Source organism: Pinus tabuliformis, chromosome 5_2 (assembly GCF_031772625.1).
Source record: "Pinus tabuliformis cultivar Carrire ecotype Pingquan chromosome 5_2, CPIR1, whole genome shotgun sequence".
Lineage (NCBI taxonomy): Eukaryota > Viridiplantae > Streptophyta > Pinopsida > Pinales > Pinaceae > Pinus > Pinus tabuliformis.
Genome location: NC_142306.1, coordinates 712,248,769 through 712,275,353, shown reverse-complemented (window position 1 = coordinate 712,275,353; position 26,585 = coordinate 712,248,769). Strand labels below are relative to the sequence as shown.

Sequence of the window (26,585 nt, the reverse complement as noted above, 5' to 3'; positions counted from 1 at the left end):
CCTCTGCCCAGTATACTCTGGACAAATACTTCCTAGTCTTATGAGGCAACATTCAGGGTTGTCCTCACAATCAGCTCCTGATCCGATGTCACTCTTATAGTAGTCAACTGGTCTCGGATCTCATTAAGTCCTCCGAGAAAGGTGCAATCGATTGTCCCTTCTTCATCTAATACGACCGCATCTGATTCTCAAGCAACGTTCTTCTCTGCACAGAAGTATGCTGGTACAACTTCTTGAGAGCCTCCAACATCTCAAATGTCATTTCCTTTTCAGTTATATGTGGTACCACATGATCCTTGACCCCGTTAAGGATAATGCACTTGACCCTCGCCATCGCCTCCTCGTACCTGTCATTATCACTGGGGTCCACTGAGACAGCTATTACTTTCAAGGCGAATTTCTTGACACGATCCCTGTTAAGCACGGATAAGATTCTGGCCTTACAGACTGCGAAGTTCGATGCTCCGACCAGTCTATCCTGGTCTCTTACCTTGTGTAGTGCCATGATGCTCCTCTACTTCCCTCCTGAAAGTTCTCCGTTCAACTCCTCTAAGTATCTACTTCCTGTCTGAAAGATCTCTTCTGGACTCCCTCTGAGTCCTGATTTCCCTCCTGGAAATCCTTTTGCCACTTGTTGAGATGCCCCCTACTCTGATCGACTTGTGCAATGGCATTTCTGATCCGGGTTCCTCGGCTAGAAACTCTCGGTAACAACTCCTCTGGACCTGCATTGTCAGGTACTATTCTGACTATAGTACCTCACCAACTCCACTTTATAATATTCCTGCAACCTTCTAGACCCCAACAACTGCCTCTATATGAACAACGTCAACCCCTTTTTACCTCATGCTGGCCCTGTGTCACCTCGAATGGGTCTGCGTCAGCGCTGGGATGCCCTGCATCAGCCCTCTGACCCTCTGCATCAGCGATGCTGGCCTCTTTGAGGCTCTGTGCAGCTCCCGACTTCCTCTGCGTGGCCCTGGCTGGCTCTGCGTCACACTCCTTGGCTTCTGCATTTCTAGAAACAACTTCTGTCACCTCGAGACATTTGTTTTCAACCGCTATTGCTCTTCTTGGCTGATGTCTTTTAGTCCTCCTGTGATCTGAGGAATTCTCTTCTGTATATCTTTGATCTTCTGTAAATAATTCTTTCGCCCAAGAGATTGGATAATCTTTTGATAAACACTTTGAGGACAAATCCGATTCTATTTTTGTTTGTTCTCTTTCAATAAAAGAAAGATCCCAAAGAATTGATCTTTTTCTTCGTTGCTCAATCTCCGTTTTATTCCTTGTGAATGGATCTTCACAAAGATATTTTTCAGGTTTCCAATACTCATTTTCGGTTGAATTAAGAGTTGAATCGATCTTCAAATTGATATCTTTCTCATCATTTTCCGAATGAGTTTCGCTCGGTCCTTGATTCTTCGAGATAATCTCATCCTTCTTGTTCGTGTTCTTGCCATATCCTGAATTTAAACTAATGGGATCAAAATCCCGATTGTAATATCTTTTCAATTGGAAAGATAGTAAAAGATGCGGAAATCTCAACCAATTTTGAGTGAAAGGCTTTAAATATTCTTCCGGTGTTTCATTTCCAAGTTCCATAAAGTTATGGATAGGAAAGAGTTTAATCAAATAGAAATTTTTTCTATCAATCATACTACTTTGATGATTGAAGCGATATATGAGGATCGATAATGTAAGTACTACTATACCTTTGACCAAAAAATATGGATTGCTTTTCCGTAGATCGCGTAAAAGCAACGTACTGAGAATTCTAGGATCAAAAAGCTTTATAAGGCGCTCCCGACGTGAAAGGATTTGAATTAACAATCTAATCAAATTGGATTTGGTCCATGGATTGCATAGAAATTGATAACTTTGTATCTCTTCCAATTTGATTATCCAGGGTCTTCTTCTTTTTTTCATTTATTTGAAACCCCCCCCTTACCTCTCCCTTTTGTTTTATCCCAATAAATAGAATATTTATAGCATATATTGATTTCATATAATTGTAAATCTCGTGTCAACCAACCGATACCATTATGTCCCATGGATATAATTTATTTCACTTAAATAGGTAGGAAGGAAAATGACAACGAATCGGATCCAGTCCGATTTTTTTTATCTTCTTTTATGGGCGAACGACGGGAATTGAACCCGCGCGTGGTGGATTCACAATCCACTGCCTTGGTCCACTTGGCTACGTCCGCCCCGGAAAAACCAATTTATCTATCTACAATCATTTCTTCCAAGAATAAAAAATGAGCTAACGTTTGTTCTTATGTGGGTCATCGGTGACCTCTGATAGGGGATCAAAGCAAGATTGATGACTAACTCTCAACTCTCGAACAAGTTGTATGGCTTATTATCAAATTAATTCAATGAAATGAAATGTTATTTGAATGTCTATTGAGAATATTTGACATGAATCAAGTATGAGAGAAAGAATGTAAATGGGTCCCAATCCCGAACTACCCAATTTTAGATCTGAGTCTATACTCATATTATAGAATGAATATGTTGATGATCTTTATCCAGCATCCATGGTTGAATGGTTAAAGCGCCCAACTCATAATTGGCGAACTCGCGGGTTCAATTCCTGCTGGATGCAGGGGAACTGCACATATCCATTATTGATGGAATGGGAAGAAGTATGAAGAATAACACCAAACAATACAATTGAAGCATACCAAGCCTTTCAATAAAATGAATGAAAGGCTTGGTATGCTTCAATTAAGCAATACACGATAACAATCCATCAGAGTATTATCCACCTATTGAAATAGATTCAACAGCGGCTAGATCCAGAGGAAAGTTGTGAGCATTACGTTCGTGCATAACTTCCATACCTAGGTTAGCACGATTAATGATATCAGCCCAAGTGTTAATTACATGGCCTTGACTGTCAACTACAGATTGGTTGAAATTGAATCCATTTAGGTTGAAAGCCATAGTGCTTATGCCTAGAGCGGTAAACCAGATACCTGCTACGGGCCAAGCAGCTAAGAAGAAATGTAAAGAACGGGAGTTGTTGAAACTAGCATATTGGAAGATCAATCGGCCGAAATAACCGTGAGCAGCCACAATATTGTAGGTTTCTTCCTCCTGACCAAATTTGTAACCTGCATTTGCGGACTGATTCTCAGTAGTTTCCCTGATCAAACTGGAAGTTACCAAAGAACCATGCATATCACTGAATAGAGAACCGCCGAATACGCCAGCTACACCCAACATGTGGAATGGATGCATAAGGATATTGTGCTCAGCCTCGAATACAATCATGAAATTGAAAGTACCAGAGATTCCTAGAGGCATACCGTCAGAGAAGCTTCCTTGACCAATAGGGTAGATCAAGAAAACGACAGTAGCAGCTGCAACAGGAGCTGAGTATGCAACAACAATCCAAGGACGCATACCTAGACGGAAGCTAAGCTCCCACTCACGACCCATATAGCAAGCTACACCAAGTAGGAAGTGTAGAACGATTAGCTCGTAAGGACCCCCGTTGTATAGCCATTCATCGACGGAAGCTGCTTCCCAGATGGGATAGAAGTGCAAACCGATAGCTGCAGAGGTAGGAATAATGGCACCGGAGATAATATTGTTTCCATAAAGAAGAGAACCAGAAACAGGTTCACGAATACCATCAATATCTACTGGAGGAGCTGCGATGAAAGCAATAATGAATACAGAGGTTGCGGTCAATAGGGTAGGGATCATCAAGACGCCGAACCATCCAATGTAAAGACGGTTTTCAGTGCTAGTGATCCAGTCGCAGAAGCGACTCCATAAATTTGCGCTTTCGCGTCTTTCTATAATTGCGGTCATGGTCAGAACTTCGTTTATAAAATCATCAGAGGCTCCCAAGCATAAGGCTTGTTATTTTACAGTATAATATGATCCATGTATCAATGTCAACCAATATCTGGGATGGAATTTAAATATCTATCCCAATGGGATAGATACTGAATCTATACTATATGGATAGAATATAGAGGTATTTTAGATATACTCTATCTTTTTTAGATATATTCCACACTCTATAGATCTATCTGTGGTTAGATACTCCATCAAATTATTTATTCCTGGTTCCAGAAATGGAAGATCAATTGGAATGAGAACAGATAGGATCGAATAAGTATTTTTTTTTTTTTTTTTCGCTATAACGAAGTGCAACGCAATTCTGGAACCAAATTATTAATAAATTTATATGAGTGGAATATCAATTATTTATCACCTTTCTGGAGAACCCGTAGTGCGATAGTTCGTTCCCTGTGAATAGAAACAAATATTAAAAAAAACTTGATTAGATCCAAAACCAGAATAAGTGCACAGAGGTACCTATCAGAAATTTGATCCGGGTTGCCCGGGACTCGAACCCGGAGCTCGTCGGATGGAGTGGATGATCTGCTCTTCAGTATCAGTAAGAGCGAGAAATCTCTCCCCAAACCGTGCTTGCAATTCTCATTGCACACGGCTTTCCCCATGGAATGTATCTATTTCCTATTAGTTCTCGGATAGAAAAATAAAAATGATTCTGAATCGAGGCAATTACTCAAAGAGCATTTCATTGGTCAAATAAGTTTTCTATTTTCAGATCCTGTATCTTTTGCCAGGAATTAGCTAGGGGATTTATCTGGGGAATATCTGAATGCCAAATTCGTTCTCTCTGCGAACGGGCCGCCGCTTTTGATGAAAAAGGCAGAGAATCAAATTCTCGTTCTTTTGAAAACGATTTTTTAAAGAGTTTCGGACCTAATTCCTTCCGAACTACACGTATCGTACTTTTATGTTTACAGGCTAAAGTTTTAGCACATGATAATAAAAGTATATACTTTATACGATATAAACCATCTCGATCAAAGGATCCACTGTAGTAATGAAAAAGATTTCTCCAAATTTGATCGAATCGATCGAGGATATCATCATCTGTTAGACTGGTCCAAGACAATTTACTAATTGGCCGCCCTGATATGTCACAGAATTTTTATGTAGCCAATAATCCAATTATTGGTACAATCGGAACTATTGGATCCATTTCATTGGTAATAAGAACGGGGATGAATAACTCATCTAGCGTTTTGGTTCTGACCAAAAGAGGGTTCATCCGAACCCTTAAAAAATAACCTGGAGAAGAAGAACAATTCTTGGATAATTGATGAGAACAGACCCTATACGGTTCGGACCAAAGATGGAAATAAAATTGCCGAAAAATTAGAAGACAATATCTACATTTTTTAACTAGGAGATCAGCACCCTTTATAGCTATAATAGGTCTTTCGCCATATCTAACATAGTGAATTTTAGGATCCTTCAACGACCATATACTTTTCAGTGAATTTCGACGAGAAAAAATAATAATATGTTTTATCTTTCGATGAAAATGAGTTTGCTGAGGGAAAGATCCATGAGACAACGATCGTGAATGAGAGGATTGTTTAAGACGAGAAAATAAAATGGATTCGCATTCACAAACATAATAATTCAACAGGAAAAGGAAGAATCTCGTATTTACTCTTGGGACGACAATAATTGATCTTTGTAAATTCTCTGGACTATTTCTATAGTCATAGAGAACAGATCGTAATGGGTGCAAGGAGGGAGCATCTCGGATCCAGCGACGAAAGGTTCGAACCAAAATTTCTGGATGAATAGAATAGGGTATTCGTGCATCTAATATAGAATTTGAATGCGGGAATTTATCCTCTAAGAAGGGAAATATTGAATGGATCGACCGGAAACTCTTACATTCATTCATCCCTTCCACAGAAGATTTTGACCATATAGAGAACGGAACTTCCAGGACCAATGTAAGTGCTTCTAGTACCGATTCAGAATAGAAACTCTTCTTGCGATCAGCTAATGGATTTGGATCGCAATTCACGAATAAAACAATTGAATGATTTTGTTGACGTATTTCACCAATCAAACGTTTTACAGTTAGGAAACTTAATTGATCATTGGAACTTAAATGTTCCATCGGCTGGAGGAACTTGATACATCCAAATAATGATCATGAGAAATTGCGTAAAGATCTTCCTGAAAAAAAAGTGAATATAAAAAGCATTGTTGCCAAAAGCTATCTTCCTTTCCGCATCTATGGAACTCATGCATTTTCAACCCTCAGCTATGGCCCTCGTTCATGAGAATAACCTCTTTATTTCTGAGAAAATACATGGTGCGATCTAGTCGGAACAATATAGGAAAAAAGAGATATATCCGGATATCAATATTCTATCTTCTATAGATTTACTACCCAAGGATCTCATTCGTCATGAGGAAGAACGAAAATCTTTTATCCTGGCAACCAATCGCTCTCCTGACTCATGGAATTAATAAACCTGGTCAGTACACTATTTATCTTACACATCTGTACTCGAGTATTTAGGACTCATTGTTAGTGTACAAATCCCTGATCTACTCAGGGAAAACCTCCCGATATTGGGTACTAAACTGCTCTTAACTTCTGATCAGTAAAGGGAATTCCTCGCTCGCTTAATTGGAACGAGGAACAAAATCTCGTTTCTCTGGGTCTACTTATGATTCAAGTCATATAGCTTTCTCCATTGACTCATTCGACTTAACCGCGAATTGATTCAATCCTATTCACAATTATCACATTTGATCCGAAAGGATGAGCATATTATACATCCATCTAGGTATATAATAGACATTTCCCACCCATTTGATTCCTTAAATCAGATCCGGTCCTGATCGAATACAATCAGGTATCCGAGAAATAATATCAGGTATCATAAAGATCATATGTTGGAACGACATGCTTTTTTTTCCGTTCATTATACTTCGAGGATCAGTCGTAGTCTTCCGAACTTTACCGATGGTATCGACGAGTTTTCTACTTCATTCAAATGTGTAAAAGATCTTAGTCGCACTTAAAAGCCGAGTACTCTACCATTGAGTTAGCAACCCATATTGCGAATAGATATTGAGGATATATACGATCGAAGTGGAATGCGAGGTTACTCAATATGAACCGGTAAATCCTACCAATCTAATTGACGAATGGGAGGGATCAAAAACCTACGTGAATGACCAAATAATTCACTCGTCAGTTCATATCGGAATATGTAGAGTTTCGATCCACCATTCCAGAATAAAGTAATCTAGGTTATGAATAAATGATCCATCGACAGAATTATCATGATTGGATAGAATCACTGATAAACGATGAACCTAAGATATCTATTTCTATTGTGAATGGACAAATTATATCGACACAATACACTATTGTCAATCCAGAATAAGAGATAAATTAATTGTTGGATTGGCGCTATATTGGGACGAGATGTTAGACGCATCGATAGAAAATCCTAGGCTTATTTGTAACAATAGAACGATTCAAATATTCGTCATCTTTGTATGGAATCACGTGGAAACGAGATTTACTTGGAGAGTATATAATAAAATAAGAATAATGTTGAGCCAAGGGCATTTGATCCGAATATGAAATGATGTCATAATCCATATCCACGAAACCCATTATGTAAACTACCGCATCGTTTCAGACGATGTTTTGAAGATTCCTCCCTGATCTCGAATCATGATCGAGATCAGTGATCTCGAATCATGATTCGAGACGTGATTATGAATAGTCATTAACTCAAATGATATGATAGGAATAGGTATCGAATCGGATCCACTCTTTTTGTATAGAATACACTCAATGTAATCAATTAATTTATATTTATTAGGTACTTAACTTAATGCTTCTTTAGCTGCGTGCATTACCTCGACAGTAACGTTCAAAATTCCCTTTCGTCGTGCAAATTTTTCTGTATTTCTTTTTACTTTGTCCCTTACAAAACGAGGGATTTTACCCAATTCTTGCCGATTTTCAGGATCCCAAATTGGACTAATATCCGTGGATAAGGATTTAGTCATTATTTCCTTCGTATCATGACCACAAAAAATATCTAGAAGATGATCCTCCATACCCAGAGTGAATGAGTTATAAACTAGATCAGCTATTTGATTAGTACCTTCGTAACCCAGGAAGGGTCGATATCCCAAGGAAAAATTTTGGATATGAGCTGGGGCGGAAATAACTCCAAAGGGAATTTCAAGACGTTTACCAATATGACGTTCCATTTGAGTACCAAATATTGCAGAGGGTTCCACGCGAGAGATAATATCTCCTACTTCAGCATGATCATCTGTGATGATTATCTCATCAAAAAAATCTTTAATTTGCTCTTTGAACCATTCTGCATCATGTTTACAATAAGTACCTGTACAACTCACATGAATTCCCATCTCTCTAGCAAGTATCTTAGTGATTGAAGCAGCATGAGTTGCATCACCAAAAACGACTGTTTCTTTCCCCGTAAAATTCTGACAATCGATAGATCTTGAGAACCAAGCAGCTTGGGAAACGAATCGAGTTTGTCCATCGATATAGGATTCGTAATAAACCCTTTTGCTCGATAAAATAGGAGCCGCCAAGGTCTCAAGAGATTTCTTTATCTGTCGGATGCACTCGGCCATATCTACAGCTCCCATAGGAGTTGTAGATACATAAGGCATTCCAAATTCCTTATTCAAATACATCGCCGTCATTAAGCCCACTTCACGATAAGGAATTAAATTGAACCGAGCTTTCGGTAAATTTTTCGGATCCTCTACAGATCCTCCTTCAGGAATTATTTGATTAATTCTGATGTCCAGATATTTTAATAAACGTCTCAACTCACGACAATCATGTCGATTATGAAAACCCAGAGTAAGAATCCCAATTATATTTACAGAAGGTGCATCTGTTATGAATTGATCCAATGTATGGGATTTCTCCAAATAATATCGAACTACCTATTCCAAAGTTCTATCCGCTGCCTGAATTTCATTCACTTGATAATGATCCACATCCACAAAAATGACGTTGCAATCAGAGATTATGGATGCTCTATCCACAAAGTTTTTTAAATCCTCTTGTAAGATACTAGAGGTACATGTAGGTGTTAATATTATCAGATCGGGACCTTCCTCCTTATCTTTTCGAATAATATGATCCACAACTCTTTTTCGAGATCCACGTGCTAGTACGTGACGATCTACTATACTAGCAGTTGCAGGAGTAAAATTGCTTTCCCGTTCTAACATAGAACACATTACATTAAAATAATCATCTCCTAGAGGAGCATGCATAATGGCATGGACATTTTTGAATGAACTAGCTACTTGTAGAGTTCCAATATGAGAAGGACCAGCATACATCCAATGGGCTAATTTCATAAATTGAACCTTATCTCAAATTGATCCGTATTCCCATCTTGCACCACATATATATCCCTTTATCTCTTCCCTATTGTAATCACATTCCCTTCTGAACTTTAAGTATGGTTAAATTATGATAAAAAGGAAAACGAAGTTGGATCTTTTACGAAAGAAAAAAGGGAAGAGCGAAGGAAGGGAAAACAGGAACCAATGAAATAAGTCTGGGACGGAAGGATTCGAACCTCCGAATAACAGGATCAAAACCTGCTGCCTTACCGCTTGGCCACGCCCCATTCCCATCCTATTTCCCTATTCATATGCTAATGAATACTTATATCAAATTTTTTGTCAACCCATTAGTATACAAGATTCATTAGATCAGATCTCAATTGGGGAAAAATTTTTGTGGATATTTCAACAAAATAGGTTATTGATGGAATTGGACATAATAGGAGAAACATAAAAAGTGACAAGAATATCCATTCATTGATCATTTTCTATTAGATTGGGTAAAATGTTGTATGTATGAAAGAATCATCCCTTCCAACCCCAAGTCCGGTCAAACTTGCCGAAGAGCTTCGATCGATTCGATCAATCAAAGACTTTTCTGGCTTTACCCCCCCCCTAATTTTTATTGGAGAATAAAAATGCCAGTTATGTTCAATATTTTTCTAGATGATGCCTTTATTCATTCAAATAATCCCTTTTTTGGAAAATTACCTGAGGCTTATGCAATTTCTAATCCAATTGTCGATGTAATGCCAATTATTCTTGTTCTCTCTTTTCTCTTAGCCTTTGTTTGGCAAGCTGCTGTAAGTTTTCGATAAAAAGTATCCCCTTTTTTCTTTTTCAAGTTTTTGGGTCGCTGTCATTGATCCAATTTTTGTATAACTCTTTCCATTTTTTTGTGACAGAAGTTCTATCCTTGCTCCACCCGACGATACCAGATTCAGATACCTTATCTGCTCCCGGATAAAAACTTTTCCACTCACCTTCATCAATTCCTTCCGATCCCACCGCTCACTTCGGATCGGGCTATTGGGTCACGTATTGATACGATCACCAATGACTTATTTTCATAAATATTCAATAAATCTCTAGTTGATCCAAAAAAATAAGAGGGAAAAAAGACCATTTTGAAAACAAAGAGAAAAATTATATCCTTCTTTCAAATTGATTTTCACACGTGATTCGGAGAAATAATTTCGTGATTTGTAACAATAATACTATTGTTTGGTATTCAAGTATCCATATATGGTACAAAGATTGATGATCTATTCTGTTGTACTTATAATCAGGATTCCGGAGATTACGTAATGCTTACTCTTAAGCTGTTCGTTTACGCAGTAGTGGTATTTTTCATTTCTCTTTTTATCTTTGGATTTCTATCGAACGATCCAGGACGTAATCCCGGACGTAAAGAATAGTGAAAAAAGTCTCTAGGTTAATGGGCCTTTTCCGTTCCGTAGAAAGATTCGGGGTTATTCGTTTTCAGGATCAATAGTGGACGAACGGAGAGAGAGGGATTCGAACCCTCGGTACGGATGATCCGTACTACGGATTAGCAATCCGCCGCTTTGGTCCGCTCAGCCATCTCTCCAAGATCGGCAATATAATGAATATTGCGATTATTCAGTTGGATAAAGAACAATCCAGTCAATCGTATTGTTCATTTCGTTAAAAATAGTTCTGTATGACTGATTTTTTCTGCTTTTCTTGGCCGATGGCCAGGCCAAGAAAAGCAGAAAAAATCAGTCATCCAGTGCTTCACCTAATTTGATAGCTAGAAGAAGACCTGCTGTAAAAGCAAGACAACCACATATCAAAATTTTAAGCTCTTCCATATCTTCATTCCCTCCTCAATGAGTTTGATTAAATGCGTTACATGGATTAGTCCATTTATTTCTCTCCAATATCAAATTTTATTATATTGTAACGATATCAGTTGCTCAAGGCCATAGGTTCCTGATCGAAACTACACCAATGGGTAGGAGTCCAAAGAAGACAAAATAGAAGAAAAGTGATTGATCCCGACAACATTTTATTCATACATTCAGTCGATGGAGGGTGAAAGAAAACCAAATGGATCTAGAAGTTATTGCGCAGCTCACTGTTCTGACTCTGATGGTTGTATCGGGCCCTTTAGTTATTGTTTTATCAGCAATTCGCAAAGGTAATCTATAATTACAATGAGCCATCTCCGGAGATGGCTCATTGTAATGATGAAAACGAGGTAATGATTGATATAAACTTTCAATAGAGGTTGATTGATAACTCCTCATCTTCCTATTGGTTGGACAAAAGATCGATCCATATGTTACAATCAGATCGTGGCGGGTATAGTTTAGTGGTAAAAGTGTGATTCGTTACATTATCAACTCGAATAGTTGAAGGATCTTTTACATGGATCTTTGATCCATCTAAAGCTCTATTTACAGATAGGTTCAAAACCTTCCCTATGAATACCCAGGAATAGCATACCTTCTCGTAATCTGGGTCTGAAATGATGAAAGATAAACACATTTTTGGTTCCAAGATAGCGACACAGAATGTTTGAAAGGTTAGATAAATTACAGATCTATGGGGAAGATATTTTTTCATCGTGACTAAACCTTCAACTTATGGATGGAAGGACCCCAGGTTGAAGCCGAATAGCTATAGAACTATGACTTTGGTTTACTTGGGTTATCGGCATTTCGTTCGAGCTCGGTGGAATTTGTTCTCCTAGGGATCAGAATCAGTAGAAATAGGGAACGAAGTAACTAGAAAGATTTGTGATTATTTTAAACTTTTCAAATTTATCTTTCTATCAGGATCATCTAGAAAGTGAGTAAGTATTCTACGATTTTGGGCCCTTCACTAAAAAAAAGAGAATAAACTGACGTAGATGCCATGGGTACGATAATAAATTAGGGTTTTTTATTAGAAAAAAAAAGAGGAGAAAGAAAGGAATTGAAAATTCCTTTCAAAAAGATTTGATATAAATACTCCGCTTCTTCCCTCATACCGCTCTCTATCTCCCATGAAGGAGCCGAATGACATTAAATTCTCATGTTCGGTTCTGAATTAGAGACATCGAATAATAAATGTCGACTATAACCCCTAGCCTTCCAAGCTAACGATGCGGGTTCGATTCCCGCTACCCGCTAACAGATATCTACCTATTCTATATCTATCTAGATAGATATAGAATAGGTAGATATAAAGTGATTAAGTATATAACATAATCTCACGATTCACTCGAAATCAATTAATGTGAAATAGATTCCATTCTTTTCCTATCCTATAACCTCAGTGTGAATAAAAAGGTAGATCGGGACAATGTATGCCAAAGGGAATTCAAATAAAAAAAAAGGAAGAGAAAAAAAAGAGCGTCCATCGTCTAATGGATAGGACAGAGGTCTTCTAAACCTTCGGTATAGGTTCAAATCCTATTGGACGTAATACTCTTCAATTTTTATAAATTGTTGTGCAATGTATTGGATTGGAATGGAACAAATTCTTTAGTTCTTTTTACTGTTCTGAATAATTCCACCAAATGATCAAATATTCTTTTTTTTTTCTTGAAGTAAAAAACGTTCAGTACGCTCTGATACCATGTCGAAATGAAGCTTGTTGTCCAAATATAGAGAACCCTTCCATTGGCTTATGGGCATGAAAAACATAGCAAAAAAAAAATTGTTGGTAGGCAAAGAGGCAAGCAAGCATAACCCCAAATCTATGAAAAAAATTATTAACATAGGGTTTTTAAGAAGATATATGTTAATGGAAGAAATGAAGTGTGTATTATTGCTCTTGAATCTTTGATCCACAAAAAAAATCTTAGTTGGTGGTGATAATGGTTGTTTGATTCTCAATATCTCCGTGAAAACCACCACAAAGCGCTTCCCCTTCTTTCTCCAAGGCTAAGAAAGCAAAATGAACAAAGAAAACCCAAAAAATTACTTTTCTAGCTGCGACCTAGCTTGTCAGGCAATTAAATTGATCGTCGTGTGATATTTTGTTAAGATATTAGCGATATTTCATAAATATTGAGATATTTTCAAGCGGGAAAATATGGGAAAATATCGCGATATTTTCAAGCGGGAAAATATCGCGATATTTTCTCAGCACTATTTTGTTTTGTCGAAAATATCGCGATATTTTCAAATATTGTCGATATCTCGACGACACTATCAACACTAATACACGCTTCCATATGTGGAAGAAGTTTTGTTTGACCTAATGTAAAACCATAAAAGGAAAAGATCCTTTAGGTATCAGACTACTTTACCTATTTTTGTAATAGATATGATCGGAAATTTTCTATTAAGTTTCTTAGAGGTGGCTTGCTGTAAGCCTTCTTGAAGACTCCGAAAAGTGTCCTAGAGGTGAATCGCTATAACCTTTTGTGTTGTAAACATAACTTGTGCTATAAATTTATGAGTGAAAATTTTGCCTTGTTATGAACTCTATTCGGGCCAAGTGTACTATAGTAGGCAAGTACGTGAGATCCTGTTACTAAAGCACCTCGCCAATGTGATGGCACATGGTCGAGTGTGCATATTGCCAATATGATGTCACATGGTCGAATATACTTGACGCTCTCAAGGTTTTGTGAAGGAAAATCCCCTCTACATGTAGAGGCAATCTCTCTGGCCCAATGAGTGGGTCTAGCAACAAACAAAACAAACTACCATACGCTTTCCTAGCTTATGCTTAACAAATGCAGAGAGAGAGTGACCTAACTCGCTTTAAGACTTCTTATAGCTATGGATAGAGTGGATCCATTCTTTTTTTAGTGTACAAATTATACCAATCAATCCATTCTGCTAATCAATTATAACATCTCTCCTATCATTTATTTTGATGCCTCCCTTGGCCATTAAGACACTTCATATGAAACCTTCTTCTATTAACTAGTTGCAAGGTTGTCTTATACTTCTAACAACAACATCATCTAGAATTGATATACAAATAGATAACAACAATGAAATTGACATTATATATTCAAAATCCATTTACTTTCCATCACATTATAGGAATTACATAACATGATATAAACATGAAACATTCATGCAAAAGGGAGGTATGCACAATTTTTTGCAATCAAGGGAAGTCCAACAAATTGGTTGTTGGTGAGTGATTCACTGCCCAACCATATAAATCAGTTATAGATTCTACCCCCAAGCTAGATGATGATGCCATCAAGGCAAAGGAAGCTTCTATGAGGTTCCAATTTCACTTAGCTTAACCCATTGCTCTCATGACCAAGCCAATGTACTCACTACTGAAGACTTCAATGCGTTATTCAACAATTAATTAATGACAACACTCTCTTCCATTACCCATACTACATAAGTAAGATATTCACTTTATTTGTTAAATCCCTCAATGATTGGTGATAGTATCCTCATTACTTCCTCAAACAACCTTTTTGTTGGAAATTATGTTAATATATACTTCATTTTGCAGTTGTCTATAATGCGACTTTTTGGAAGCCTTTCCAGTGGGTTTTTCCGGTCAAAATCCGGTAGCAATTTATTGGAATTGCAAGTTTGATAGCTAGTTTCTGCATAATCAAAGCATCCCAGGGGTTTTCCAGGGCGCTGAATCCAAATATGCAGTTAAAAAACCATTTTAACTGCAACAAATCAAACTTTAACCTCAATTTCTTCGGCTGGATTTCGTCATCGGAATCTCCAAAAAGTCGCATTGTAGACAACTCCCTTCATTTTATTCATGCCTTGCATAATTATAAACACATCATGACAAACATAACTACCCCATATTAATATTGGAAACATAACAAGCACATCATAATCTATGTCCCCAATAGAGACAAAACATTCATTAGTCGTGTCTTCATCTTGAGTTATGCAATACATAATGTATTCCACAATTTTACAACATAGAGATTTTATAGCTCAACCTACATGATTGGACACTTCTCAAATAACTTTATCATTCACAAATAAAACATGGTTTAACATATTATATTTCAAGGATAAAAATTGAAATATTACATCTTTTTAAATGGGTATGTGAAAACACCATTTGATGTTTTCTCTTGTGCAAGAAAGGTTGTGCGGTATGTGTGTGAGAAAGAACAACTAGATATATCCATGACTTATAAAAATAACTTTATTACTATAAAATCTACTTCCTTTCTAATCTTATATTATCCATATCCATTATGATATTTAATTTGGAATAAAATAAAAATTCCAACTTACCATTATACTTATAATAAAACAATATACTATAAGAATAACTTCTATAAAATCTACTTCCTTCCTTCTCATGTGTTATGCCATGTTATTCTTTTCCACGAGTGGACCATCAATATCCGTGTTTAATCTATTTGTAGATTAGAATGAGATAATCTTTATGGATAAAAAGTTGAGGAACATGTTGGTACCTTTAATTCCAATGGTTGGATATGAGCTTATTAATAGATTAGAATCAAATAACTTTATCAATAAAAAATTGAAGAACATGTTGGTATTTTTAATTTCAATGTTAGAAATTATTAATAAAGGTTAATGATTTAGTTTATGTTTCAAGTTAAAAATTATGTGATGGGAAAATTGTATAATAAATTATAATTTATAGTGATTAATGTTAGCTAAATTAATGGTGGTTAATACAAAATCCGAATTTTATAGTCTTGCTTTGGGTGGAATTAATAAATTGAGATGTGAAGTGGATAAATTAATTGCTTGGTCAACACATGAATTTGGTTATATTTTAGTGGGTAGTAACCATCTACACATTTATAGTTTTACGGCGAGAAAAACATAAATAATGGTGAGAAGTATCTCTTAGCAAATGCATTTATTTACATCTTATTCCTATCCATTTTTTATCGAAAAATTTGCTTAAATTATGGTGAGAAGTAACTGATGGTAAATATATGTTATTTACTTTTTTCTTAGTTTAAGAATAAAAACCAACGCCCAAATATTTAAAAATAATGGATGAATATTACAACTATATCCATAAATTATGGCATAAAATATGGATGTTGTCTATCTATTATAAGTTTTGGAGTTTTTGGTTGTTGAAATTTTGCTTACATCTTGATCTTTGTTGTTTAAAATGGTTTTTTCACTATTTAGATGGATTCAATGCCCTAAAAAACCTCTAGGATATTGATTCTAAGATTCCCCCTTAGGATCTAACGTAAAAGTTTCCTCTCATCTGACTCAAGTAACTATAAAAAAATAAATGCAAAAAACTCTTTTTAGCTATGAAGAGTGATCACTACTCTTTGCTCAAGTTCCAAGTGAAATTGAGTATTTCTTTATGTTATGATTCTAGATTACTACTCTTTGTTCAAGTTCCAAGTGAAATTTCTTTATGTTATGATTCTACAATATACATGTGGAATTATTGAACACTCTCCTCCTTTGAGAACAATCCTTTTTTTCTTGAAAGACCTTCAATTAAGGATTTATAGAGAATTGACAATTCAAACTTGTGATTTCAACAAACTTAATTATTCAAACTTGTGATTCTAACAAATTCAATTATTCACATGACATTATCTTATGCAAAAATCACAACAATACCTTAAATGGTCCAATCAAATATTTGAAAATTATTTTTTAATAATATTAATAAATAAAATTACACATTATAAATTATTATTTAATAATTAACCAGCAAATCCATTGCTAAGGAAGAACTACTAAGTAGCTGATCAACGAGCAAATCCATCGCTAAGGAAGTAGTACTAAGTAGCTGAGGTTGATTTAAAGAACAAGCTGAAGCCTTGAATTTCAACCGCTAGATGTAGATCAATGGTCACGATTTAATAAGGTTTTTGTTAGGGTTTGGTTGTGATCATTTTATCCCCTATTTGCGCACAACTTTGTTTCATCGAGCTTTCCTTCCTGGAGAACTGGATTCACACCTTCGTGGATAAGGATACGCCCCTTATTCCTTCTTTGTTTTCTAATTGTATCTGATTTTCTTTTGTTTCTCCACTGGTGAATTAACGGGACTGCTTTCATTGAGGTTACCCCATTCATCCAAGATTCGGGGTTGCCAATTTCATGGCAGCCCGTGGACTTCGGCATTTCGGAGGGCGGTCGTTTCTTTCCCTCAAGTGGGGGCAGCGCGTTTTTAAGTGGATCTCCCATGGCCATGCCATTCTAAGCAATGGACGGCCTGCATTTATTTCATTGGTTTTTTCTTTTAGTTTTTCTTTTTCGGTCTAGGGTTACGCGATTTTAAGAAGATCTTGCAATTACTCTCTACTTCCACAAGACACTTGCTCTCTAGGTTCACACTGAAAGGTATACGAATCTAGAGCGCAGGTGTCTTATGGCTGTGGGGAGTAAAGAGTCACTTCAGTAACCATATCAATGAATGAATGAAATCCATCTGCGAAGCTTCTTTAGGGAATCGAGCTCTCAGCAGTGGTAACGAGTAAAACTTTCATGTTGCCGCGAAACGAAGCTTCGAGGTTTGTAGAAATTAATGGCAGCTAGGTTAGTTATTTACCATATACATTTCAAAAAGCTCAAGTGTTTTCCTGGGGTGGGGCAGTATGTTTTATGACTTTAAAGCCATAAATGTGACTGGCAGTCAGATGACTAATTTTTTTTTGTGTTTTGTCATTTTATAAATTGCAATGATATGTAACAGCTGTGGTTTTCCATTATTAGCCATTTTAATTGGTTTTTGGTTTGGTTCCAAAAATATGGTCAAGAGATAGCTATGTAGCTATGTATCCGTGTATTCTAATAACCCGTTATTGTAATGCGTTTTCCTCTGAAATTTATGTAATTGTGGTTTTTTTAATTATGCAGCAAGGTGTTTTCCTTTGAAATCCTCTTTTAAAATCTAAAATCTATGTGTTTTCCTCTGAAATTTATGTAATTGTGGTTTTTTTAATTATGCAGCAAGGTGTTTTCCTTTGAAATCCTCTTTTAAAATCTAAAATCTATGTAATTATGGTTTTTTTAATTATGCAGTAAAGTGTTTTCCTCTGAAATCTATCTCTAACTATGATTGGTTTTTGGTTTTTATTACACGTAAAGCGTTTTCCTCTGGAATCAACTCTCTCCTCTTATCTTACCTGTCTTCCTATTTGATCTCATATTACTGTGTCTTACTATGAACCGTCTGATCTGATGATGTTATTAAAATATTTGCCACCGTTCATTGAAAAAATGTAGTTATAACTGAAACAATATTGGTATGTATTGCTAAATATGCTCTATGGCATACTCTTGGCTATGACTTATGTATGGCAGGTAGCCTGGCTCTGATTGTATGGCTATTACTGGCTATCATCGGCTGTACCTTATGCATATGATTGGCAATGCTCTATAACAGTATAAACTTCATCTTTTTCTTTGAACAACGAACCTGAATGTAAACGGCCATGGTTTGCGTTGCAGAGTTCTTTTTCTTCGACCAGCGAACCTGAAGCTTGCGTTACAGAGTGAAGGTAGAACAGCATGGCTGGAAACGGGATTGCATTACCGAATGAAAGTAGATGGCCATGGCTTGCAACAGGCTTGTGTTGCAGAATGAAGGTGGATGACCATGGCAGAAACCACCCTCTCATTGGCATTCCTGTCTAGCAAGTTTCTTGCTTGTCGTTGTCTAGCTTGTCTCTACGAGAGAAGGTTTCGTGTTCACGAAATGTCTCATTGAAGACCTCCACCATGGTATTCCATTAGCTTAGTTGGCATTTTCCTGCTAAGAATGTGAATTCTGCCTCCAATATTATGAATATAAAATTTTATTTCTTCCCGTTTCCATTTTTTCCCTATTTGTTGAGATATAGATAGGGTTTTACATTGTGTAGCTGCACAGAGTATGAAAGCCGCACCAGGGCATGTATTAAGGGAGATCGTGAAGCAGAACAACTATTTTCTTGTGAAGCCAAACAGCTACAGGAGCACTAATATCTTTTCTTGTGCAGCCGAACAGCTACAGGAGCACGAAAATCCAGTTCAGCGAAGACCAGCGAAGACACCTATAATCTTTGGAACTTGCATTCATTCAAGTTTTCAGGTATGGCTTCTCTTTTCCTTTCTGTTGAAGTTGGTATATTTTGAACTACTTATTTTCATATTACGGTCAGCTTTTTTTGAAGTCCCAACAGAGACAAGAAGAAAGCATGTAGATGCATTGAAATGGAGATTACAGACTCCAAGGGAAGAACTGCATGCCTTGGACCTTTATTCTCCATAAGCTTATAAGGTTAAAGGGTTGTAGCTGCATCTTTTTTCCCTCTTAAGGAACCATTAATAAGCAGAGCTACCAAGGGAGGAATCGCACCGGAAGCTCCTATTGTAACTTTATTATCCTCTATGAGTGACAGACTCAAAAGAGTACAAGTTGCATTCTCTTTCGCTATTGATGTTCCTGACTTTAGTACATGTATAAGGGGCTTGATAGCTCTAGCTTCTGTTATTTCAAACTTGTTGTTTTCATAAAGAGACAAATTCAACAGAGCAGTGGCTGCATTTTCCTGTGTTAGAGGATCCACAGAATGTAACAATGATACTAAATGATTTACAGCCCCTACATTAGCTATCATAATCCTATTCTCCAAGTTATTTTTTGCATATAACCTCAACTGTGCTACTGCCTTCCTTTGCAACTCCGTTGATGTTGATTCCAAATCTTCTACCAAACTTATATAAATAATCTCCAAATTTTCAGTTTCAAGAGTACCTGATGTTGCAACTGTTTTTATTATTTAATAATGGCGATACATTCCACGCGCTCCTACTTTGCCCATGTTCTTTTAAAAGCTCTGCTTTCCACTGCTTTGGCTTTGGCTTTACCTACTCCCTCATCAAATCGGGAACGGAAGGTTCTCATAGATCTAGGAACAGGCCTCCCAAGGCTATTTGAATCACTCTGGCTACCACTATTGTTCTTTCTCAAAACATTCGGACAACTGTTGGACAGAGAATTGTTGCAATCAAACTGTGACTTATTATATGAATAGTGCTTGGAATGGGGATCGGCGGCCACAGACATCATGACATTATGAGGTCAACAAGTTGGTTAAACAAGTCTAATAAATCTGTAGATAGTAACAGGGTCTATTAGAGGAAATGCTCTTGGCGTAGAAAACTAGAGTGAAATGGTTGCAAGAGAGACAAAACTTCAAAAAGAAAACATCACACAACTATGAGAAACAGGAACTGCAACTGTACTCGCAGTGTATTAACCTGGGAATGAGATTATTTAGGTTAATTCATGAACTTGTTTCTCACTTTTTAGTCTATTTCCAGTGTCTTCAGGAGAGAGAAAAGCCCCTTCATCAAGGATGTATCCTCTCACCTTTCATCTATGGTTTCATATTAGAAAATCAACACTTTTATAATCCAAATTTTAGTCAACACTTTTATAATCCGAGTTTGAATTGAAGGTCAAGGACCACTAAAAGCTTTGCTTTCCACTGCTTTGGCTTTACCTACTCCCTCATCAAATCGGGAACGGAAGGTTCTCATAGATCTAGGAAGACGTCTCCCAAGGCTATTTGAATCACTCTGGCTACCACTGTTGTTCTTTCTCAAAACACCACTATTGTTCTTTCTCAAAACATTCGGACAACTGTTGGACAGAGAATTGTTGCAATCAAACTGTGACTTATTATATGAATAGTGCTTGGAATGGGGATCAACGCCCACAGACATCATGATATTATCAGGTCAACAAGTTGGTTAAACAAGTCTAATAAATCTGTAGATAGACTAAAGCACAAAATATCCAAGGAGACTTCAAGGATTAGGTTCCATATTCTTTTGCTAAAGGAGCACCAAGATCTTTTCTTGTGCAGCCGAACAACTACAGGAGCACCAAGATCCAGTTCAGTGAAGAAGACACCTATAATTTCTAGAACCTGCATTCATTCAAGTTTTTAGGTATGGCTTCTCTTTTCCCTTTCTGTTGAAGTTGGTATATATTGAACTGCTTATTTTCATATTACGGTCAGTTTTTTTTTTTTGAAGTCCCAACAGAGACCAGAAGAAAACATGTAGATGCATTGAAATGGAGATTGCAGACTCCAAGGGAAAAACTGCATGCCTTGGACCTTGATTCTCCATAAGCTTATAAGGTTAAAGGGTTGTAGCTGCATCTTTTTTCCCTCTTAAGGAACCGTTAATAAGAAGAGCTACCAAGGAAGGAATCGCATCGGAAGCTCCTATTGTATTCTCTACGAGTGACAGACTCAAAAGGGTACAAGCTGCATTCTCTTTCGTTGTTGATGTTCCTGACTTTAGTACGTGTGTAAGGGGCTTGATAGCTTATGTTATTTCAAACTTGTTTTCATCAAGAGACAATTTCAACAGAGCAGTGACTGCATTTCCCTGTGTTAGAGGATCCACATAATGTAACAATGATACTAAAGACTTTACACCCCTTACATTAGCTATCATAATCCTATTCTCCATGTTATTTTTTGCATATAACCTCAACTGTGCTGCTGCCTTCCTCTGCAACTTCGTTGATGTTGATTCCAAATCTTCTACCAAACTTTTAAAAATAATCTCCAAATTTTCAGTTTCAAGAGTACCTGATGTTGCAACTTTTTTAATAATGGTGATACGTGTCGCGCACTCCCACTTTGCCCATGTTCTTCTAAATGTCTGACTTCACAAATCTACCTATCCAATTGGCCAGAGATGCAGTCTCCTTTGGACGGAAAACTGGAGGTGGGGATGAAATTGTTGCCAGCCTCTGTAATTCTTCAGAAATATCACTGCTGTAGGAAGACAAATCACTGAAAGCTAGAGAGAAGTCTAGGGAATTAACCTCATAAAAGCTATATGCCTTATGCCAAATTTTGTTGCGCATTCCAAATTTTGATGATATGTCATGGCAAGATCTGTTGTGCGCAGTGGTTTTATTTATGTATTTTGTGGGTAGTGATTTTATTTCAGTGTTTATTTAAACTTGATGATCTTTCGGAATCCTGGTAAATAAGGTCAGTGGTTTGTCATATCTAATTTTCTATAGACATCAAAATTCCCTGTTGCACTGCTAACAAGGCCTCATGGCTGTCTGAGCCTCGTCTAAGCTGAATGTTTAAGGAATTTGTATTCCATGATAGCTGTTGTGTATGGACAAGAGGATTGATATATGGCCAAATGTATTGCCCCCAAAATAAAGTTAGGTGGTGAGTTTATCACAAACACATGCCGGTGTAGGATGAAACATCCTCACACTCTATTACAACTTTCCCAGTTCATAACAGCACGGACAAAAAATGCATGGGCACATAGGGGCTAAATAAACAATATAGATGGTCTAGTCTGTTTTAATTAACAAGGAAATCAAATTATATGCAGTAGATCGGACTTTCAATTTTTCAACACAATCCACAAATTTTACTTTTATTTTTAAATAAACAATATAGATGGTCTGGTCTGTTTTAATTAACAAGGAAATCAAATTATATGCATCCAGCCTCCAGGCCTTTCCTTCTTACAATAAATACAAGAATGGCAATGGCAATCTCCTTTTCACTAGATCGGACTTTCAATTTTTCAACACAATCCACAAATTTTACTTTTATTTTTAAATATTTTTTTCCAGGCCTAACATTAGGTCAAACTACAGTTGCCTCTGTTTCCTTTATTCGCTGGCTTGGTCTTCTGTTGCACAATAGTTGCAAGCTTCTTTTCCATTATGCATTTTTCCAAGAGTTATGGGCTCTCTTCGGCTACCTCTTGTAGTGCTGCCAAAGTACACTGAAATTGTACCCAACTCTTTGGTTTTCTGGCGGGTTCAACCATATTTAACAGTGGAACATTCTCCTCTTTGTCTTCTTCTCAATTCGTGAAGGGATGATGGGATAACTTCCTTTTTATTTTTTAATATTTCTTATGCCACTTGCCCTTTTTGTGCACTATATAATACAACCCCATATATCAGTGCTTTACCCTTTTCCCCCACACAAAAAAATAGTACCATTGCTATTCCATTAACAAATAAATTGGGACATATAGAAAAACATGACATAAATTGCTAAAAAAAACTTAACACATAGGTCTTAATAGAAACCAAGACAGGAATTGCTAAAAAAAAAAAAAACTTAACACATAAATCGTATTAGAAACTGCTAAGACCCTCTGGAACTAACAGTAACATTTCCTTCTATAAACACTCACTGTCACTGTCACTGACCAAAAATACCATCGGTTGTTTATCTGCTTTGCATAAACATGATGATTATATGCAAATTTCTTTTCCATTTTAGTTCTACATCAGCGTAGATTCTAATTGAAATCCACTGAGGATTGCATTTTCCTAGATTGCAAGCCTAGTAACTTTGTAATTTCATATTCATATGTGTACCTGTGTTGTCAATCTCGAATGAAGTTTCATTCACTTGAATTGCATTTGCTCTAAATTCCCAAGTTGTGTTGCCATTTTCCAATGAAGTATTATCCACTTAATTTACATTTTGCTCGAATTGCATGGGTTTTTTTGTTTTTCTATTTCTTTTTTACAGTTATGATTATACTGAATTAAATCCACATTATTTTCAGAATAGCGCTGAATTATATCCACCATTATTCTCGAAAAGCACTTGCAAGGAAGCGTATGACACGGCTGCCTTTTTTTTTTTTTTTTTTTTTGCAGTATCAGTGTTAAGAAGTATGTCAATCTGTCAATCTCTTGTTATTTATCTTTATTGGTGGACTTCATTGTATAACTCAACTATTTAGATAAAGTTGTTATTAGTTTCATAGAATGGTTCTTGGTTTAAGATAAACTTGACTTGGTCAAATTAATAGAGGTTTTTGAGCGTTAGGTTTATAACAACCCATGATATTCATATGGAATATATCTTATTTTAAGGGAGTGATTAATAGATTATCTTAACTCCATCTCTACTAAGAGGGATGGTGGCTTCTAGAAGATTATTAATATTAATATTTATTTGTAAATAGTTTATATATATATATTAATATTTATTTGTAAATAGTTTATATATATATATATATATAAAGAGTAAGGTTTATTATAAAATATTAATATTAAGATTATTAATATTAATATCTATTTGTAAATAGTTAATATATATATATATTATATAAAGTAAGGTTTATTATAAAATAAATATCAAATTGATGTAATTGTTATTAAGATTTAGTAATTATTTAGCTTAGGTCAAATATTTCTATAAATATTTTTATTGTAGGTTTGATGTTTTGCATTGTATATTCCAATTATATAGTATGCATCTTATTCTAGAGAGGAGTGAAAAGGGAGAGAAGGGGAGGTAGAAGGAGGGAGGAAGGGACATAGAATTTTGGAGGTTGAGAGGGATAGAGAGATAGAGGAACATAGAGAAAAACCTAGAAAAATTTAGATAAATAGATGTATAGAAATAGGGAGGGAGATGAAGAGAGAGAAAGGGAAAAGGGTGGGGAAGAGAGTGAGTGGGAGTGAGGAGGTAGAGAATTCGAAGAGAGGTTGGAGAGAATATGAAAGAGAAAGGGGTTATGGAGGGAGGGAAGAAGGGAGGGAGGGAGGCAAATAGAGAGAGAGGGGGAGTGATAGAGGGAAAGGGAGAGAGAGAATTAAGAGAGGGGATATATATATATATATATTAACTCTCTCTCTCTCCCCTCTATATGTCTCTCCCCTCTCTTAATTCTCTCTCTCCCTTTCCCTCTATCACTCCCCCTCTCTCCCTCTCTCTCAATCTCTTTCTCTATTTGCCTCTCTAAGGTTTATTATAAAATAAATATCAAATTGATGTAATTGTTATTAAGATTTCGTAATTATTTAGCTTATGCTAAATATTTCTATAAACATTTTTATTGTAGGTTTGATGTTTTGCATTGTTATATAATTGTTAGATTCCAATTATATAATATGCATCTTATTCTAAAGAGAAGAGTGAAAAGGGAGAGAAGGGGAGGTAGAAGGAAGGAAGGAGGGAGGGACATAGAATTTGGGAGGTTGAGAGGGAGAGAGAGATAGAGGAACATAGAGAAAAACCTAGAAAAAATTATATAAATAGATGTATAAAAATTGGGAGGGAGGTGGAGAGAGAGAGAGAGGGAAAAGGGGGAAGAAGAGAGTGAGTGAGAGTGAGGAGGTAGAGAATTTGAAGAAAGGTTGGAGAGAAATAGAAGAGAATATGAAAGAGAAATGGGGTATGGAAGGAGGAAGGGAGAGAGGAAAATAGAGAAGGAGATTCAAAGAGAGAGAGAGAGAGGGAGAGAGAGAGAAGTAAGAGATGGGGAGACAAGAGAGAGGGAGAGAGAGGGAAAGAGGTAAATAGAGGGAGAGGGAAAGAGTGATGGAGGAAGAGAGAGAGTGTGTTATGAAACCAGCTCACAAAAATATAGAAAAGAGAGATCCACGCCTTAGAATTCAGCCTCTTCGAGGGGGCAACCTCCTTTACATTACATAAATGAACAATTCTTGGATGATACAAATGAAAATACCTCCTTTCTATATATAGGAGTCTAAGTGGTCCCAATACAATCAAAGCCTACATAACAATAATATTGTGGGGCACAACAATAACAATAGTGGGCTTCTATGTGGCACAATAGTAACAATATGGGCACTACATGGGTACATCAGTATAAATAAGGGGTATAACTACAATAGTAATGGGGTAATCACTAGTATTATAGGGACCCAACATGCCCCTCTCCTTCAAAAAAGTGTTGTCCTCAACGCTTGATTTGTTTAGGATACTTCTGCATAAAATTCGCATCCTCCCATGTGGAATCTTCAGCGGATAAGTTCTTCCACTTGATAAGGTACTCTGAAATTGATCGATTTCGTAGCTGTCGAGTTCTTGTTTCTATAACTGCTTCCGGTTCCAATATAATTTTTCCTTCTTCGTCAAGTTCTGGCAATATTGTTTGAACTGGGAGCTTGTCACCTATAACCTTCTTTAAGCATGAAACATGGAAAATTGGGTGCAATCGAGAAGCTGCAGGAAGCTCCAATTTGTATGCCATAGTACCAATCTTTTGCAACACCTTGTACGGACCATAATACTTTGGTGATAATTTATTATCCTTCTTAGCTTGCTTGAGGGACATTTGCTTATATGGTTGTAGCCGTAGGAATACCCAATCACCTACATCAAAACTTCTTTCACTGCGATGCTGATCTGCCTGTTGTTTCATTCTATTCTGTGCCAACACAAGGTTATCCTTTAAGAGTTGGAGGACTTGTTGTTGATGTTCGATGTGATGTTCCACTGCCTGAACCTTAGAATTTTCTCTTAAATATGATGTGATGGATGGTGGTTGATACCCATAAAGTGCCATAAATGGGGTCATTTTTGTTGCTGTATGAAAGGAAGTGTTATACCACCATTCAGCTAGAGGCAACCATTTGACCCATTGTGT

The 26,585-nt window shown here is 36.6% G+C and overlaps 1 long non-coding RNA gene across 1 annotated transcript; it reads left to right on the top strand.

The window, feature by feature from the left end:
- Positions 1–17,090: 17,090 nt before the first annotated feature.
- LOC149161151 (uncharacterized) lies at positions 17,091–21,146 on the top strand. The gene is made up of 2 exons (XR_016261850.1): positions 17,091–18,899; positions 19,157–21,146. It is a non-coding gene; the product is annotated as an uncharacterized LOC149161151 (long non-coding RNA).
- The last annotated feature ends 5,439 nt before the right edge of the window (positions 21,147–26,585 follow it).